Below are 21,183 nucleotides of genomic sequence, written 5' to 3' on the forward strand. Positions count from 1 at the left end.
CCAGAGCAAGCAGGAAACAAGCCTTGAGCTCTTCGTTATAGCTCAACATATAGAATCACAGGATGTCAGATCCATCAGTGGTCTACGTTCAAGCAGGCACAGCTCACACCCAACTGCTCCTCCGTATGTCCATCATCCCTGCACTCTCGGGGAGTGCTGAGGCAGAAGGGTTGCCAGTTCTGGGCCATCCTGGGCTGCCAAGTGAGTGCCCTGCTTCAGAATAGATAAATAGATAATAGACATTTTAAAAACGGCCTTCACTTTGAAAATACAGGGTGACTCGGACACTGTCACCTCTTCCTCTTTTTCTTCCATAGGAACGGAGCTGTGCACGAATGTATGCCCCTGGGTTCCTGGAGGAGGAGGAGAGTGTGTATACAGTTGGCCCTGCTGCTTGCACTCCAGAAACTACTCAGATGGCAGAAAAGCTGGTGACATCAGTACCCAGTTGTCACTCAATAATTGTGAATGTTGCTGGAAGATGTAAGATGCAGAATCCAACTCCCTAGCCCCATGTGACCCACGAACTTGGCTTGGCGACCAGTGCCCGCCTTGACCCACCTCCCAGAATGGTTCTTGTGCTTGCGCAGCAGGTACTTTGCACAGGGAGGTGGCTTCCTGGGCCCTGCCAGAGCCTTGGTCTTGTTTTCTCTTCTGGACACCGAGTAGCCAGTGGGGAAGGGCTGCCCTTGATGAATTCGTTGACCCCGTGCAGAAGTGTGAGCGCGGAGGGATTTTTCCCGGCTTGAGCCTGTCCGTGGATGAGGCCTGAGAAGCTGGGTTCTGGATCCAGCCCACCCCGCCTGTCTGCAGGCGTGAGGCAGGAAGTGTTTTCTTTCTTCTCTGTTCCCCCAAACCAATCTTTACATCGATTCCCACACCTCCACCTCCTGCCTCAGTCCTCAGGCTGCAAGGGTGCCTGAATGTGTTAGTTTTGCCCACAAACTACAGTGTGACCGCCACTGCCACCAGCTGCTGGCAGCAGGGACCAGGCATCCTGGTCCGAGCACCTCCTGGGCTCTGGAGACAGGTCACAAACTAATCCCATTCTCAGAGACAAACCCCATTCTCTTCTAGGATCCATTTGAGAGAGAGCTAAGTGAGTCATCTGTACTTAAGCATTGTCTGAGCACCTACTGTGTACCAAATCAAACCCAGGCTGGGGAGATGCCTCCGTGTTAAAACTTTTACTACATAAGTGGAGGACCCAAGTTCAAATCTCCCAGAAGCCATGTAAGTGTCAGGTGGGTGTGGCAGCTCACCTGAAATTCCAGCCAGGAGAGTGGAGACAGGGGATCCCCCAGTGAGCTAGCCAGCAAGACTAGCCATTTCCTCAAGCCTTAGGTTTGACTGAGTGACTCTGTCTCAGTGATTAAGGAGGAGGAGCAATGAGGGATGCAGCCACACACACATGGGGGAAATTAAAAAGGGAAACAAAGTCAAGTCACATTGGTTCCACTGAATGAGCTCTAGGGTAGCCATTGGCCCCCACTAACTACACCTTCAGCATCTTGTAGACCCAACTGGCACCATATCAAAAGACTGGAGGTGCAGTGTGGGTGCCCTTCCCAGCATGCTCTGGTAAAAGAAACAAATAAAATAAATAAAACTAATAACCACATCATCCCCGATCCATATCTACCAATTCCACCTGTCTTTATTCCCCAGATAACAGTGTAGCTGTCCCTATGCTGACACCCAGAAGTGGTGGACACTTCAAACCCAGCACTCAGGAGGGGTGGAGAAGGAGGGGCTCAGGCACAAGGATCAGGAGTTCAAGGCCAGCCTAGACACATAGCAAGACCCCATTTCAAAAGAGAAAGGGGGCATGGGAAAAAATAAGGAGGTACATGAGGTATGGCGAGACCAGGTGTGCAAATCGTTCTTTCTAATCTGTTTCTGGGTGTGACCCCATGTGCACCAGTGCATGAATAGAAATGTATGCAGGGGGTGGTGTGCCTGTGTGTGTGCATGCAGAGATCAGGGCAGGACACTGAATCTCTTCTATCACACTCTGCCGATTGCCTCAGGATGGGGCCTCTCACTGAACCAGAAGCTTGCTTCTTAAGCTGGGCTCTCGACATTCACCTGACTCCACACCCAATTCTGGGGTGGGGGTGGGCAGGTCACAAGCACATGCACCCATGCTAGAATTTTTATGTGGGTATGGGATATTTGAACTTGACTATCTCGTAGAGTTTCCCCCAGCTCTGTTTTATTTCTCAGCTTTTAAAGTGTGTGTACAACACCCAGAAGATACAATGAATAAAACCCTCACTCCCCACTTCAGAAGCCTGACAGCCTCATTCCTAGTCAGCAGTGTTCACTCCCGCAATCCTCTCCAGAATATTCCAGACTATGTAAATAATAATGGATACATTGTTGCTCACCCCAATCCAGTGTTTCCACGCCCACACAGACAACCAATTACAGGTCAGCAATATTCATAGCCAATACTACATCTCTACAGGACAGATACAGGCTTTCCCCGCTTGTCACTGCGCTCTAGACCACACAGGATGACAATATTCCTTCTTATATATTGTATCGCAACAGTGTGCTCTATGCATATTAGCACTGTTTTGTTTCACATTCTCTGTCTTGGCAAACCTCCCATTCTTTTATACGACTGCATAGTATTCCATCCAGTGGAAAAGCCATTGTTTATTAGCCTGGATCCTCTGTGTATAGGCACATGGAACTTTTTTCTTTTTTTAATTGTGAAAATTTTTGGTTGTACTGTCATTTTAAAGACCATGAAACAGAACCCAGCCCTTCTGCAGAGATGAGTGGGAGAGGAGGGGGCTTCTCTTGTCACTTACCACAAAGCATCATTAAGCCCTGTGCTTCCCCACTCCAGCTTTTATTAAATTATCCCAATTTGTCCTTTCAAATAGATGTCTTTTCTTAAGTAGTGATTTACCACAATTAAGCCCCCCAAAATTAAATTAAATGAATTACGCCTCTCAGGTTGGGTGTCTGCAGGACCTGAAGTTGGATGCAGCAAGGGTCTAGATGCTATTAAAAGCGAAGGCAGGGGGGACCGTGTGCTGGGTTAGAAGGGAAAATTCATGGCTCCACTGATACGCCATGATAAATAATTATGAGTTATTAATTTTAAATTACATCTTTAATGCGATGCATGATTTTAATTCCCCTTACAGTATTAATATCGGACTGGCTTTGATTAATTTAAGGCAGAACAGAAAGGTGCCAATTAAGGAAGCTGGTTGGGAGCTTGGAGGTGTTCAGAGCTGTCTCCTGGTACCCCTCGCTGGGGACCCAAGGTCACTGCTCAAGGGAATCTGTAGATTGTCCCCAGGAACCCAGGCTGGGCCATGTCAAAAAGAATGGGAGATGGATGTTAACCCTTGGTGCATCTTCAGTGGCAGATGGAGAGAAGGGAAGCCCGATCCTTCTGCAGCCAGAGGAACCCTGCACAGCAGCTAGGTGTTTCCTTCAGTGTGCATTAAAAGAAATTTTGACTGCAGTTCCTAGTATGACATTCTGAATGCCTTTTTACCAGTAAAGCTTGGTTTAGCAAACAGGGGAGGGAAACCCTGAGAGATGGGCACCTAGACATAGCCTCGCTCTGTATACCAAGCTGGCCTCAAACTAGCAGCAATCCTCCTGCCTCTGCCTCTAGAGAGGTGAGATTATAGGCATGCACCACCAGGACCCACTTTGAAAAGCAATCTATAATTGGGTGTGGTGGCCCTTACTTGGGTGGCTGAGACAGGAGGATTGTGAATTTGAGATCAACCTGGGTTATAGAATGAGATTGATGTTCAAGAAAGAAGAGAGGGGAAGGGAGGAAGGAGGGGGGGAGGGAGAAGGGGAAGGAAGAGAGAGGGACAGTGAAGGAAGAGAACAAGAGGCTGAAACCCATGATTTAGCAGCCAGGACTTCTTAGATTGAGGGTAAAATTTAAGTTGAAAGAAGAGACAAAGGATAAAAGGTCACATAAAGCCCCTCTGCCCTTTCCTTTTAAAGGTTTGTTTCTCTATTTTATGTATGTGAGTGCACTGCAGCTGTCTTCAGACACTCCAGAAGAGGACATTGGATCCCCATTACAGATGGTTGTGAGCTACCTTGTGGTTGCTGGGAATTGAACTCAGGACCTCTGGAAGAGCAGTCAGTGCTCTTAATCACTGAGCCATCTCTCCAGCCCCCCGAGTCTTCCTGTCTTGCATGTGACATTCATCAAGAGAAAGCACGATATTGATGACAACAGAAGCTAGTGACACTGGAATGAAAGAGTAGCAAGAAATCAATCCATGGTCTCCAGCTAGGTCGGAGAGGGGGTGCACAGGGGAGGTGACTTTCAAGGCAGCTCACAGTCACAGAAGGTGCCTCAGGCCACCTGCCATCAGAGCTTCATTTTAGGTTAGCGTTCAACCCAGCCTAGACCCAGCTTTCATGGACAGTGAACCTTGGGTTAGTTATTACTTCGAGTTTTAAGTGATCAATCCTGGGGCCTGAGAAATTGTTTCTGGGTGTTAGGTATTTGCTGAGCAAGCATGAGGCCCTGAGTTCGAGTCCTCAGTACCTCTCCGCCCCCCCCCCCAAAAAAAAAGTCAGGTCTGGAGACATACTCTGTAACTGCAGGGCCTGAGGCAGGAGGCTTTCTCAGGCTCACTGGCCGGCCAGCCCTGCAGAAAGGTTCAGGGAGAGACCCTGCCTCAAAAATGGAGGGAGAAAAGTTGAAGACGCTGACCTCAACCTATGCATGCGCGCGCGCAAACAAACACACTTGAAAATTCATCTCGAACACAGCAATGGTGGATGCATCGCGGAAGGCGGCATGGGGCCCTAACAACATTGCTGGCTGTGATGATTCCACACAGAAACTGCAGTGGTAAAGATGGAGTCACTGGCTCTTCACCATCACCAGACAGACATCCCAGCCAGGGTTCCACGCTCAGGAAGCTCACTGAGACCAAGGTGTCATGGGAGTGCTGTGCTCCGCAGTGACTTCTGAGTGGCAGCATGCCCCATTCAAAACTTGGCGTCAAGTCTGCAGAGCCTAGGAAACTGCCAGAATAGGGACGGGAGCTGTGAGGGGTATCACGCTGGGGGTGGGGGGAGGGGCAGGATGGAGAGGACCAGGGCAAAGATAAAGAAGGGAAGGATCTGACATTGAATTGCAGCTCACAGGAGGCTGAGGCCGGAGAATCTTGAGCACAACAGAACAGAAGGAAAAGGAAGCAGCAGGTCTCAGTCAACATCAGCAACGTTAACTTCTGCCGGTATCCCGTTTCAGACCCTCTCTCCAAACAGACTTTTTTAAAAAAATGATTTATTTACTTATTTGTATGAATCCTCTATCTGCATGTACGCCTGCATGCCAGAAGAGGGTATCAGACTCCACTATAGATAGTTGGGAGCCACCAGGTGGTTGCTGGGAATTGAACTCAGGACCTCTGGAAGAGCAGCTAGCTCTCTTAACCGCGGAGCCATCTCTCCATCCTCTACATAGACTTCTATTCCTTACAACAGTGCATTTTAGCTCATGCCCTCCTGGGTCCTGATGCAAACTGAGGTTCAGGGAGATACGACGACTTGTTTGAGGTCAACCAGCCACGGAACGGGTCTTTTGCAGTCTGAGATTCGGAGATGCAGAGAGGTTTTTGCATCAGGCCCAAGATCACACAGCCAACTGAACTGAAGGTGAACTGGGCTGCCTGTCAGTCTGTGGGGCCGTAGCTGGGTGTGTTGGTTCTCGGGACATTCTGGGTAGGACCGTCACCATCAGTCCAGAGAGGGCCCTTCTGGGCCAAGCAGAGAGAAAGTGTGAACGCTTCGTGGGGGAAGGGGGTCTGGGGTGGGGAGTGAATCCATGAGAAGTGGCATGTGGACTCCCTAACCCTGTCTCTGCTCAGCCTCCTCTGAGCATGCGCATGTGTCATGCTCCTCTGACTTGGGGTTTCTGGAAGGCCAGCCAGGAAAAAGACAATCAGGCAAGGCCCCTGGGGTGGATTACAAAGGCGGGATATGCCAGGTGGATTGCAGGAACAGAGCACAGAGCTGGTTCAGGGCCAAAGCTTGCTCCTCCAGAGGAATTAAAAATGGGTTCTAATTCCAAGCTAGAAAAGAGCCAGGGAGGCCAGCTTTCTGAGATAAGCCAACCGGCAGGTGCAAACTCCCTGGTTGAGGGCAGCGAGGTTCAACCTAAAAATGCCCAGGACACAGACGCTGCCTGTCCTCAGCTTCTCCCCTGGGTCAGGGCTCAAGGCCAGCTGCTGAGGACCACTGTCATATACCAGGTCTCACTGAAGCTGTGAGAGGCAAACAACAATCTCATAGGGAGACCTGCTCACCAACTGAGCCAGACAGATGCAGGGCTGAACTCAGACTCTAGCTCAGCGCAGCTGGCTCCTGGCCCCTCACTAGACTGACCACAGTGAATTATTTGTGTTTCAGTAAACCGCTGGTTTCCTTAATGGCAGTAGGGCATTGTGTGTTTTTTTGTAGAATAAGTTGGAAGAAAGGATAAGGGAGGGATTGATTGCACGGGAGGGGAGGAGGTAAGATCTATGAATAGATGAATGTGTGCAAGGCTAGATGAATAGATATATGAATGGAAGGAAGGAAAAGAAACAGTGGATGGGTAGGTAGATGGATGGATAGATGAATGGGTGGGTAGGCAGATAGATGGATAAGTGCATAGATAGGTTGATAGGTGGATATTGGATGGATAAATGGGTGTTTAGAGGCAGATAGGTAGATAGTGGGTGGATAGAGAGATGAATGGGTAAGTGAATCAATAGAAGGATGGTAGATAGATACATGGAAGGATATTGGATAAGTGAAGGTATGGAAAGTAGGTAACTGAGAAGTGAAATGGGTTGGTGCAATAATGGATGGATGTTGGGTGGGCAAGTGGGTAGATTGCTGAATGAGTAGATGGATGGATGGTAGGTGGGGTAGATGGATGGGTGGAGGAGTGGATGGATGGATGAGTGGGTGAGTGGATAAGTGGATAGATGGATGAAGAGTAGGTGGTATGGATGCATGCATGCATGCATGGAAAGATGGATGGATAGTAGGATAGATGGGCAGATGGATGGTTGAGTGAATTGTGATTGGGTGGGTGGGTGGATAGATGTATGGATAGAAGGATGGATGGATGGGAGAGGCATACATACGGAGGAAAGTCATGTTAACCAGGCTCCACATGCCCTTGCTCAGGTGCTGCCTGTGTGCTCTGAATTAATGGTGACATGTGCAGAGGGAAGATGTCTTGAAAAGTCTCAGAGGCAGGGGTGTGGATGTACATGAAGACCTTCACTGTGAAGGATGGGAGACGATGGGTCGTCTTGGAAGAGAGCAAGCAGACATTCCCAGCTTCTAGATCAACCCTTAGATACACCATGCAGCAATAGACAGGTGAATAGCTAGAGACTTTGTTTCAATAAGGCAGAAGGGGAGACTGACACACAAGATGGTCCTCTCGTCTCTCACAGGAACATGTAAACACATACCCAGCACAAACACACATGATTTAAATGATTGTTTGTTTGTTCAAAAGAGAAAAGAAAAGAAAATGGCCAAGCATAAACATCAAATTCTCAACTGAGAAGGACAGCTGTGCTCAAACTGAATCATAAGCCTTAGCTGAGTCATGCTTTGCTTTGGTGTGTTGGAAGAGGTCCTACAGCACACACGTATCAGCTATCTATGGTCATGTGTGCTTCCTGACAAACATGTACACACACACACACACAGAGAGAGAGAGAGAGAGAGACAGACAGACAGACAGACAGACAGACAGACAGACAGAGGGGAGGCTTCTTTTCTCCACCTGGAACTGACTGGTCTGGGATACAGCAGGGACCAGTACCATGTGATTGGGTTCGATCTTTGGGTCTGCTCACAGACACTAATTGCTTTCCTCTGCTAATCTTTCTTCCCTCTTTCTTCCCTCTTTCTTCCCTCTTTCTTCCCTCTCTGTGAAATGGGAACGTTTGTTGTGGGCCTCTGAGGAGTGACAGGAGGCTGGCACGCACTTCACGGATGGAGTGCCTAACTTGAGAAGCCACTGAATGCATGCAGAGTCACACCGGCTACAGTCTGTGTGGTGTCCTGGGACCCAGTTCTTCCGGGCTCCAGGCTCTGTGTTGGGATTCCCCGTAGGAAAGAGCTTTGTGTCCAGGTTGGGCCCTGGGCGCCTGCTGACCATCTGCTGGGGGAGATTTCTGGTTAACAAGCCTGTAATCTTTGCTCTGATCACAGCTCCCAGCCGCCCTCCCTGGGCTCTCCCAGGGGCTCCAGCCTGTCTTGCTAAGCCCCTGCCACAGCTATGAATAGCTGAACACCTGACCCGCATTTCAATATGCTTGCAAGTAGCCCAGGAGTCGGGCGGCCCAGACGATGGGGCAACCTCCCTAGCTGGCTTCGGCACCAGTAACATTTGCTTATTCAAATCTTTCATGCAACAAACATATAAACAACGTGCCAACTCAGACGTGGAGACATCCTGCTGCTTCTGAACTCAAGGGCCTTTCAGGACCCTCGGTGTTGACAGCGAAAACATTTGGTCCAAACAGCAGTGAGGGCTGGTGAGCTGGCTCAGTGGGTAAAGGCACTTGTGGCCAAGCCTGACCGATCCCTGAATTCAATCCCTGAACCCCACGTAGAAGGGGAAGGAGAGAACCAGTTCCTTCCAGCCTGCTCGTTGTCCTCGTGTGACACCCGATGATCACACGGCTCCCGAGACACTATCAAAAGCTCAGGTGACAATGGGTAAGTTCAGAAGTGACAAGCAGGGGAATGGGGGTCTGAAAAAGGTGAGTTCCTGAGAGGAGTCCTAGTGGACATCTGAAGGGACAGAACAGGGCAGGGCAAAGGGCACATGAAGTTTAGTCTCAGCTGGATCCCGCTTAGATCGGATTGAAGAGCCTGTAACACTTTGAAGCAATGGAGCAGGTTACTGTCCCCAGTAGAAACCTAACATTGTCTGTAGGTCACCTCTGCTGTGTTGGGAAGGCAGACCCAAGCCTCACTGTACAAGGATAGGCGTACCAAGTGCTTACTTAGCGCAAACGACAGCTGGATGCAGAGGCACAGAACCACTTGAGTCTGCCCATCCAAGCATCTTCCGTTCCTACCGCCCCGCCATTGCCCCGCCCCACCATGCCCCGCCCCGCCATTGCCCCGCCCCAGTCCAGGATGACAGGGGTTGTGGGTTTCACAGAGCCATAGGGTGGTGGCTCTAAGCAATTTCTAATTCTGCCTGGTAAAATTTTGGAGAAACATGGCAAGTATCTCTAGACCTCAGTTTTTCATTGTTTTGTTTTTTGAGACAGGGTTTCTCCGTGTAGCCCTGGTTGTCCTGAAACACCCTATAAGCCAGGCTAGCCTTGAACTCAGATCTGCCTGCCTCTGCCTCCAGAGTGCTGGGATTGAGTGTGCCACCACTCCTAGCTATGCCTTTTTTTGTTTTTATCCACACACAAAAAGAGGTACTCACTCTTCCTGCATGGTTTTCTAGGACCGTGGAGGCCCCAAACCCTGATTCTCGAGGCCCACAGCCTATGCCAGAACCCGGTCAGGAACTCCAATCCCAGATTCCTCTCCTAAAATGAGACGGTTCCTAAACAGACCTTCCCTGGGGAACCCTGAACAGACTACGGTCCCCGATGGCCTCAGTTTCCCCATCAGTTGCCTCTAGCTATAAGCAACTCTGAAAAGCAGCCCACTGAGAAAGCCATTGTTCTGGCCATCTCTACCCTTTCCCAGGGCAGCCCACAGCATGCTGCATCCATTTTTACCCCCCCCCCCATTTAAGGTACCCCATTTTATGAGTGAATGCACTGTGCTTTTTCTTTAGCAGGAAGGGGTTAGTTTCCCATACTACACTGGCTTTAGTCTCCTCAACTCAAAGCCAAGACAGAAAGGGTTTTGTGTTTTGCCAATGTTCTCTTCCCTGATGCTCAGATAACGGCAGTTCAGCTAGGATGGGAAGAGATGGCTGTACCCAGCTCTTTCCTGCAGACAGAACACCTGACACAAAGCTGGGACAACTCTGAGGTTCTAGCAGAGTTCTGGAACCCTGAGGGGGCCGGACCTTGCTATAAACTCTCTCCCTATCCTGGCCTGTGTCACCCTAAATTAACCACTTTCCTGGTAGCCCTGACAACCTTCAAAATTATCCTGTACAATTTAACAGATAACAAAGACTCCTCTTTGTACATGTATACAAGGTGCAGGGGTGTGTGTGTGTATATGTGTGTGTGTGTGTGTGTGTGTGTGTGTGTGTGTGTGTGTGTGTGTACACTCACAAGCACAACACCTGCCTGGCTGATACTACTCCCCTCCTCCCCCTGCAACTGAAACTCCTACCCAGGTGTTTCTTCCTGGTGGAAGGTCAGAGTTGGATTGAGCCTGGGTCACAAAGTCCCTCACCAGCAAGGACACACGACCTGCCCTTTGGGTGAGGCCATGGGACACAGGAACAACAGAGGATAGTGAAGGTAAGCAGGAAGCCAAAGGAGGCAGCCATGACATTGGAAAGGGGAGGATTCAGAGCCACCCACACACCGCCTGTATGCCGGGTCTCAGGTGGCCGTCTGCTGGGGCCAGCCTCACCCTCCACTTCAGAGGCACTCCAGCCATAATAGGGACATTGAGACTCGTCTTCCTGCAGCTGGAGCTCCCAGCCACCAAGACAGCCACGTTGAGCCAAGGACTTCTGCAAAGGGTAGGAGACAGAATGGGCCCTAAAGGTTGCTTCCTGGTGGACAGGACAGGCTGCGAGGACAAGCTCTCTCCCTTGGAGCTCTGGGTAGGAAGGAGAAATGCAGAAGGTTGCTCTGCCTTTGCTTCTTGGTGACAGGCCTGTGCCCATGAACCCTGCAGGTCACCCAGCTGGGCCTCCTCAGCAGCCCTGTGAGTGGTTTCCTTTGTCAGTGTCTGCCAGTTTGGAAATAACTCCCATCATGCTTCCTGCCTACCGCATGCATGGCTCTGCAGTGAGGGAGGAGGCCAAGCTACCTGCAGGACATTGGTAAACTGAGCATCTACTATGCTATGCATAGGTGCAGGTCCCCCGGGGTCACTGTGGGTAGAGCCCACAGACCATCCCAGGCAAGTACACAGCGGCTGTGTGCAGAGTACTGATAAGGGACTAACCCTGAAGAGGCAGAGACATCATGGACTCCTTAGACCCAATCAGGGGAGAGACCAGTGAGACAGATCAGGGGATTATGGTGGAGCCCTTGACAACCTGTTTGACCTCTCCAGATCCCACATGGAGGAAAGAGAGAAACGACTCCCACAAGTTCTTCTCTGACTTCTACATAGACAGATGGGATACAAGTGTGCGAATGCACATGTGCACCATAAATATTAAAAATAAATAAGAAACAGGAAAGAGAAGCCTAGAGGGATATGCTGAAGAGCTAGGAAGTGACCAGTAAGGGCTCAGGAGCCTCCTGGCTCTGAGGCTCTGTGGGCTTCAAACTTTAAAAACATAGCAAACATAGAATTTGGGTGGCTGCAAGAGCCAGATAAAGCTGGGCACACTACAAGCCTGAGTGTCTCTCTACTCTGGCCTCTTCCTCTCCAGGAACAGTCACTCCACTGCCTTAAGTCCATTAAAAGCCTCTTGGAGAAGTCTGGTGGTGATGCACACCTTTCATCCCACCATTCTGGAGGCAGAGGCAGGCAGATCTTTGAGTTTGGGGTCAACCTGGTCTACAGAGCAAGTTTCAGGACAGCCAGGGCTACAGAGAGAACCCCATCTAATAAAACAAAATAAAATAAAATAAAATAAAATAAAATAAGACTCTTGGAGAAATGACAGCTAAGATTGACCTCTGATCTCCACACACACAAGTGCACACACCTGCACTTGCACACACATGAGCAAACAGATACACACGCACACACACACGCATGCACACGTGTGTGTGTGTGTGTGTGTGTGTGTGTGTGTGTGTGTGTGTGTGCGTGCGCGCTCGAGCGCGCATAAAACCTTCTGGCAAAGTTCAAGTACTACTGTTCATTGGCTGGCTTGGATCACATGGCTGTCCCTGAAGCAGTCAGGGAGTCTTTCGGGAGTGGATTTCTCCTCTGGTTGGAGAGAAGTGTTTTCAGGAAACAGAGAGCAGGGTGTAACAGGGAGGGCAAAGAGGAAGGCCCATGGGGGAGAGACTGTACCCCTGAGACCTGGTAGTACATAAGGAGAGCCCGGGTCAGAGCACAGCTATACAGTGAGTTTGATTCAGCCTGAGCCACAGGCAGATACATACATACATACATACATACATACATACATACATACATACATACATAGGAAAACCAGGACTGGTATGATAAGGAATAAAGGCAACTTCCCCAGAGCCTGGTGGCCCAAGTTCTAACCCCAGGACTCTCACAAATATCCTCTGACTTCCACAATGGCTCTGTAAGCACAAACATAAATAAATGTCATTTTTATAAAAGGAAAGTGTTCAGCTCGCTACGTTTAAGATATTCTTTCAACACATCATCTAAAAACTGTGTGAGTGACCTATGTTACATCCTTTTAATTTGCTCCACTCTGGGAGCCAGCCTTTGATCATATCCTCTCCACCCCAGTCCTGAAACACCTCTTTTCAGCATTGAGGGTCCTGCGTGACAAGTGGCCATCCTGGGCCCTCAGCTCACATAGGCACCAGTTAAATTGTGATGTGCACACTGCAGAAGATACTCAGAGATGTGGAATGCCAGGCTGAGCCCAGGACATCCAAAGCAAGCCCCACTGGGATCCATCCCCAAGGGACCGTGCTGTCTGGGACACACTGGTCCAGACCAGTCTTAAGAACATTCCACCGAGATGGATGCTAATCATGGATGTGGAAAAGCCTCCAGCCAACTGTATTCCCTCCACCCCAGCACACCCAGCACTGGATGAGAGAGAGAGAGAGAGAGAGAGAGAGAGAGAGAGAGAGAGAGGCATAGCTCACATGGTGTATGGAGCCTCATGCTTATTTTTCCAAGAATTATGTTTTAGCTAGATGATCTCTCTCTCTCTCTCTCTCTCTCTCTCTCTCTCTCTCTCTCTCTCTCTCTCATTTGTTTTTTTTTTTTTTTTTTTTGTTTCCAAGACATGGTTTTTCTGTGTAACAGCCATGGCTGTCCTGCAACTTGCTTGGTAGATCAGGCTGACCTCAAACTCATCTCCTTTCTCTGCCTCCTGAGTGCTGGGATTAAAGGTGTATGCCCCCAAGCAGGACTGACTAGGGCTTCCGTCATCGTGGATTTTGTCTAAGGGAGAATGAATCAAATGCAGATGTATTGAGCAACATGGACAAGTTATTTCTGCTGTATGTATTAAATATTATTTTTGCTGGGGTGGGGAGGGGGTGGTAGCAGTGGTGGTATGTGTGTGTGGTGTGGTGTTCCTGTGGAGGACTGAGAACATCTTTGTGAAGGGGGCTCACTCTTCCATATCTATGGGGTTGCTGGGAGAGAGCCCCAGCTCTAGGCTTGTGCAGCAAGTGTCTTTTCCTGCCTAGCCAGCCTACCTTCTTTTTCTTTCCTTCTCTTTAAATGTGTGCGCACATGTATGTGTTCTTATGTATATGGTTGTCTTCCCTGGGTTTCTTATTGCCATGATAAAACACCATAACTAAAAGTAACTCGGGAAGGAAAGGCTTTACCTGGCTTTTCCTGGCTTTAAAGTTCTACTTCCCTGTCCATCATGAAAGGAAGAAGTCGGGGCAGGAACCTGGAGGCAGGAACTGAAGCAGAAGACAAGAGGAGCAAGCCAGTAAGTAGCCCTCCATCATTCTGGGGCGTCATCTTCATCTTCATCCTCTGTCTCAATTCCTGCCTAGAGTTCCCGCTCTACCTTCCCTGTCGGATGGGCTGGGACCTGGAGGCTGTAAGCTGAATAAACCCTTTCCCTAAGTTGCTTTTGGTCCTGATGTTTTACCACAGCAATAGAAACCCTAACTAAGACAATGGGTGTGTGTTTGTGTCTGGTGCCTTGATATGGAGGCTAGAGGACAATCTCGGGTGTCAACCTCAGGAGTACTGCCCATCTTCCTTGAGACAGGGTCTCTCATTAACCTGGAGCTAATGAGAGTTAGGTTAGGCTGGCAGCCAGTCCCTCCCCCCCCACCCCCCCCCCACACCTCCAGCACAACGACTATATTGCAAGATACCACACCTGCTTGTATCCGACTCAGGCTTGAGTTGGGACTTTTGAGTCACTTCCAAGACAGAATAGTATAGATAGTGACAGTCCCCACGCTATCTGTGGGGTCCATCTGTGAACCTGAACTTTTACCTATTTTGACCACATAACGCCTCAACGAGGAGATGCTGTAACCTGTATTTTACAAAGAGAAGGCCCGAGAGGCTCAGAGAAGTGCTGACACTTGTCAGGGATCACGTAGGCCATACATACAAAGTGGTCAAATGCTGCACTGTCTCCCCAGGCTAGGCAGTAATGGACCTGCTGTAAAAGCAAGGCTTTATCTGGACCCTGGTGGGGAGGGGTTTTAAGGGGGAATGAGGTAGAAGCCACTACCTAGCCTGGAGACGCTCCTTGGAAAAGGGGAACCACCAAGCTTCCTTTTTATGTATGGAGGGGTCCCTGTCTGTCCTTCGATTGGGCAGTGGCAGATGCCAGGCACACACGGAAGCCCCAGGGGTCTTACAGTTAGGTCTGCAGCAGGGTTGGATTGGCTGCAGCTGCAAGCATATGGGGACGTGAGTGGCTTCCTGAACAGCGGTATGTGTGGCCAGCTCAAGCCAAGGAAGCCCGAGGAAGCGCTCGTCCTTGTGCCTCGGTCTCAGGCCTCCGCTGTGCGCTTGTATTTAACGCCTCGCTCCATTTCCGAGCGAGCCTGGGTGCTGTGGGTTTGTTTGTCTAGCGACAGAAGGCAGCCTCCCAGGGAAGGGCCCTCCCTCGGCCCCCTCCACGCTCACACAGCCGGCCTAATGCTGCGTGGCGGGGCGCACTGATTAGGAAGCAAGCTGAGGGTCTCCTGGCACCACCACCGGATCAGGCTCTCCCCTGCCACGGGAAGCCAGCCTGAATCCCAAACTGGCAAAGACTTGGGGTGCTTCACCCCACAGCGAAGAGCGCCTGAGCAAACCTCACAGAAAATGAATCGCTGGCAAAAAGGAAAAGAAGCCATTTCCTGTTTCCAGAACACTACGCGGCTAGTTCAGCCCATGCGGGAGCCTGTGAGATACACATCAAAGCTGGGGAGCCATCTCCTCAGTAACGTGCTAGTACTAAAAGCATAAGGACCCGAGTTCGATCCCCGGGACCCACACAAAGAGTAGTGCACGGAGATACTAGCATCCTAACCCCAGCACTGGAGAGGTAGAGACAGGAAGATATCTAGGGCTTACTAACCAGCCAGACTAACCTGTTTGGTGAACTCTAGGTCTGTGAGAAACCCTCTCTCAGAGTAGGTGAACAAGTCTGTTAGGGTGCCCTCCCACCTCCCCAAACATGTACCTGCACCCCCTTTTTAAAAATCACCCATTGTGTTAAAAATAATCAGAATTAAATACAGAAAAATCAGATTCCATCATACTCCAAGCTACACAAAAAGCAACTGAATCTCTGCGAGTGTCTTTAACTCAAGATCCACATTTACAAACGCCAAGGAGAGACAGGATTTGAATGCAGTACTGCCTAACAAACACAAAACAACGTAAAATTCTGCTGTTAAGAAACAAAGGGACTCAAGGCTGTTAGCTTCACATCTGCAATGTCTTTGTCATGCAACTGACTTTAGGGACCTCTTGGCCTCAGTTTCCTAATCTGTAGAGTGGGGATGACAAGGCCAATGAGGTTTAAATGAATGGTGTAGAGCTGAGATGAGACAGTAGGTGGACAGGAAGGGGGCAGGATCACAAACAGCCAGTGCTTGGTGTGAGTCCACACCACAGAAGTCTCTTTCTGGTTAAGTCTCTAGAACCTAGTGTCTAGAAGCCATAGAGCTCTGTTCTAAAAGGAGGCAATGAACCCCTCTGGTGTAGTTAGTCCATTTTAGAGATGTGCAAACTGACGCTCTGGCCAGTTTGTTGGCCTGCTGTCATCTGCATGTGAGCTTGGTCAGATGCTGGCTAAGGATGGTGTGAAGAAAATGCACTGTGGGATCTCTCTCTTTCTCTACACACATACACACACACACACACACACACTCACACTCACAGAGCTGCTTCTGTTCCTGATGCTGGTGTTGTCACAACGTCCTTGTCCAACTGCTGGGGCCAACCATCACCATGGCAACCGCCAAAGGCCAGCTGGCCTCAGGTGCTAGGATGGGCTGTGGCCACCTTGAGCCCTGGCCCCGGTGCCCTCCTTGACTGTGCATGATGATGTTTCTAACTTGGTGGCCTTCAGAGGAAGATGGAGCTGGGTGGAGGCTGAGCCCTTCCCTAAAGACAGACCCCAAGGTCCCCTCTGATTCTCCTGCATCCCCATCCCTCCTCCTGCCTTGAGGGTGTGATGCCCTCAGGGTCCGAAGTCTCTGGTGAAGCAGGACTGCAGACCCCACTCCTTGCGAGCCGGCCAGTGAGAGCACACACTGGAACAGCTTAGCAGCCGGCTCTGTGCTGCAAATATTAATTATCTGCTAACGACTCTCCAGGCAGTCATTAGACTCTGCTGCTGGCAGCTGTTCCCCAAACCTACCAGAGGCAGCACGGGTGGAAGGAGCTGCCCGTGTCCGGAGGGGTGGAACGGACCCTGGGAGCAGGCATGAGGCTGGGCAGGAGGAGGAGTGGGGGGAGCGCTGGAGCAGCTCTGCGAGGGAAGAGTGGGTTAGGGCCACTCTCTTCATGAGTGAGTTAAGGAACAGAGCCTGTGAGGCAGGCTGGGTACTGGGGAGAATCCAGAAAGGCAGGAGGAGCAGCACAAAGCCTATAGATACCAAGTCTTTGTCTTGCACATCATGTGTACTTATTGAGGACCTTTGGTGTACCTCAATGACAGGGAATGCCAGTGAAAGCCTCTACTTGCATATCTACCACATCCCTCACTCATGAAGGCACAGCTGCCTCTACCCGATGACCCTGACTCCTGCCCTACCTCAGAAAATGCTCTCTGGTCCCTGGGCTCTCTGGTCCCTGGGCGCTGGTCACAGCTTCCAGCACAGATCCTAGGCTAGGGATGGAGCCAAGGGCAAGGTCTCAGGATCTCCCCACCTCATCTGCTTCCACTCTGATTGAAGCACAGTTGGCCTGATGACCTACCAGTGAGTGAATGAGTCAGCCTTCTCCTCAGGCTCCCCACAAGGACAGATGGCCTCGAAGGGGAAGGGCATCTCCAGGAACCACATACATATCTGATACGTCAGGGGTTCAAGTACAGTTGGCCAAGGCTCTGCTGTCTGCCCCCCAACCCCCGACCCACCCCAACTGTCCCTGAGAGGAAGACTCTGAAGAGTCCACAGGGACACCTTGCTCCAGCAAAGGTCCTGGGAGGATAAGGCAGAGGGATGTGGTAGGGTGTGGTCAGAGTTGGTGACCACAGAGACCACCAGGCTAGAGACATCTCACGTGACCATTAGTCCCAGATATATTGGCACATACTTGTAACCCAGCACTCAGGAGGCTGGGGCTAGAGGATCATGGGTTCAAGGCCATCCTGGGCTACATAGTGAGACCTTGTCTGAAACTAAAATTAACAAGAGGGTCCCCAGACATTATCAGGGCCAAGTCTCACAGTGGCTAAGGGTACACTCATGGTCCAGCAATGGGACCAGTCATCTAGGTAGAAATGAGTTTCCTTCACCAAGGAAAATTCAGAGAACCAGATGATACCAGGAACTATGGGGAGGAGTATCAGAAGTATACAGGACTCCAGGATGCCCAGATCCAGCTCTGTAGGGGCAGGAGAACCTGTGGGTTCCTAAACCCCGCAGCTTCCATATCCTCAGAAAAATGGGATTATAGCTGTAACCCAGAGCGCCCATGTTCCCCACTAAGTGAACAAGGTGAGAATGGCTGAGCCCTGAGCTCAAAGCACAGTGCTCAGAAAGCACTTCCTTCTCTTCCTCCTCTCCTCCCTCTTCCTCTTTCTCCCCTCTCCCTCTCCTCTTTCCTCCTCTTTCCTCCCCATCCTCTCCCTCCAGCCCTCCCTCTTCCTCTTTCTCCCCCTCTCCACTCCCTCCTCCCTTTTCTCTTCCTTCTCCTCTTTTATGTCCTCCTCTTCCTCCTTCTTCTTCATTTGCTCCTCCTCCTCCCCCTCCTCCCCCTCATCCTTACTCTTCACACAGATGTGTAACATGCATGTGCTAAGGCACAGAAGTCTCTACACACACAGTGGGCACTTTCAAACACTCCCCACCTGGAACAGAACACAGTCTGCTTCCAGCTCCGTCTCATCATGTGCCCACTCTCCAACTCCTGTGACCCCAGTGCTCCTGAGGGTGGGCATCAACTTCATGAGCTTCAGTCTGATTTTAGTGCAGTCACAAGGCCATGAAGCTACCACCCCAATAAGTTGTATGTATGCCATTTGTCACCTCAAAAGGATGCCTGTGTTCCTCTGCCACCACTCCGGACTCCTGGACCCATCACCTGAGTCACTGGCTACCCAAAATCTGCTTTATGGGTTTACCTCATCTGGGTGTTTCATGGCAGGGGAAACCATTTATCTTTCATGTCTGGTTCTCTCACTCGTGTTCTTACATGACTTATCATGAAGCAGGGACCACTCCTTTCTTTCTCTTGTAGCTGTATAATATTCCCTTGAATGGACATACCACATTTTTTAAATTTATCCATCCCTCAATGGATATATATATATATATATATATATATATATATATATATACATACATACACACATACATATCCACTGGAACTCATGTATGCTGTATTCTGTTCAAGGATTTTCAGTCCAGCACATTAGTCATTATCCATTACCCATGTTGCCATTTTAAGTGGTTTCATTCTCTGAATAAAGCAGCTAGGGATAGTTTTGCAGAAATCACCTGGCAACTGTTTCCACTGGGTGAGTCTCTGTATAAAGTTATTAAAATGGGTCCTCCTGTGTTTGTTTAGTAGTTTGTTTTTTTTTAATAGAGAGCTGGCAGAGATCCAGGGAGAGCACTGCCAACTGCATCATTTGTAAATGTATCATCATCACTTTCTCTCCTTGCGTTTAGTTACTCTGTTACTTTCTCTTTGTGGAAAGGGGATGTATAGTGTTGGTCCCAAGACTCTTTTAAAATGGTATGTTTAGTCTCCTCCCTCCAACCCCCCCCCACATGTTAGGCAAGCTCTCTACACATCAGGTGAAGCCCAGAGTTCATAGCAGTGCTGTTGGGTGGGAAATACAAAGAAGTTAGTTCAAAGAATATTTTCAGCAGATAATAAGTAATCACACAATCCAAGCTCTGAGCTTTTGAGCTCTGGTCCTCTTGGCTCATTGAGTCTGGCCATGTTGGAGTCTGAATGGAGTGGTGCGTGTACAGGCAGGACTCCAGGACAAATTCTGAGGGTGGTGACTGTTAGGTGGGAGATGGGGGTGAGTGAGAAACAGACCCAAGTTGCAAGAGTGGGCTCCAGTGGTAGAGTGCCAGCCTGCTGTGTGCTGGTGACACCTGAAATCCCAGGGAGAAAATGGCAGGAAGATTAAGAGTTCAAGGTCACCCTGGGCCACATAGCAAGTTCAATTCCAACTTTGGAAACATAAGACCCTGTCTCAGAAAGAGAGGAAGAGAAAGAAGAAGAGAGAGAGGAAGGGAATGAGGGGGAGGGATGGATAAAAGGAGTCACACTAAGGAGTTGTCAAGCCACCAACAAAACTCTGGCTTTGTGATGGAGGATATGGCTTCTATACTACCATGGGGTTCCCAAGCCTGGTGACCTTGAACAAGTTCTTATTTTTCTCTGTGCCTCAGTTTCTTCATATGCACCAGGAGGGTCCTCCTATGGGCCTATGCAAGAATTTCTTTTTTTTAAAAAAATTATTATTTAATTCAAAGTTATAAGAATTTTTTTGTCAGAAAAGTTTTCATAAGAATGGCATCTATTCACTGTGGTTCTGGGCTTCCTAAGGACATTCTCCAACAAATACATATTGTATGTTGGGTACATCTCTTGATACATCCTCTATCCCCACAACACCTCCTGGTGTTTCCAGATGGTTTTGTTTGTGCTTTCTGGTCATCTATACAAACATGAGTTAATTTTCTTAGTCCAGCTATCACCAGGTGCCTCCGTCTTCCTGCAAATGACCCTGCTTTGTTTCTTATAACAGCAAAAGTCTTTTGTGTATGTAAACCATATTTTTTTCCCCAGTCTTCTGTTGACAGGCTGCTAGGTTGGTTCTGTAACATTGTAACATCATTCTTGTGACTTGTGTCTCAGTAACCGTTGATAAGCGAGAATGTCTGTGATTGGCTGGTCTGGACAGTTTGGAGGCCTTATGTAAATACCCAGATGTGGTACTGCTGGGACATGTGATGGATCTATTTTCAGTTTTTTAGAGGAATCTTCATGTTGATTCCTACAGAGGCTGGACTCACAGCCACCAGCATTGTCTAAGAGTCCTCTTTCCTCTACATACTCACAAGCATTTCTTGTTTGTCTTCTTTCAAAATGTTTTCATCAGGCTGGTGAGATGGCTCAGCAGGTAAGAGCACCCGACTGCTCTTCCGAAGTTCGGAGTTCAAATCCCAGCAGCCACATGGTGGCTCACAACCATCTGTAACGAGATCTGACTCCCTCTTCTGGAGTGTCTGAAGACAGCTACAGTGTACTTACATATAATAAATAAATCTTAAAAAATGTTTTCATCTACTTATTTTAATTTATGTGTATTATACATGTTTTTCCTGCATGTATGCTTACGCATCACATGTGTGCAGTGTCTGTGGAAGCCAGAAGAGGGAGTCAGATATCCTAGAACTGGAGTTAGAGAAGGTTGTGAGCTGCTTTGTGGGTGCTGGGAATTGAACCTGGAACCTTTGGAAGAGTAGCCAGGGCTCTTAACCACTGAGCTGTCTCTCCAGCCCCTTGGTTGATCTTTTCATTCATTCCTGTAAATTTTATAAGCCAGGGTTTCTCTGTGCAGCCCAAACTCACCCTGAGCTTTTTTACCTTATCCTCCTACTGTTGGGCTGAAGGAGAGGGCAGCACACTTGGCTATATGGGTTTCAGTTCATACAATAGCTATCAGGGATGAGAGGTGCACAGCAGGCCTTCAGCACAGCCCAG

The sequence above is a fragment of the Mus musculus genome, chromosome 5, assembly GCF_000001635.26.
Source record: "Mus musculus strain C57BL/6J chromosome 5, GRCm38.p6 C57BL/6J".
Lineage (NCBI taxonomy): Eukaryota > Metazoa > Chordata > Mammalia > Rodentia > Muridae > Mus > Mus musculus.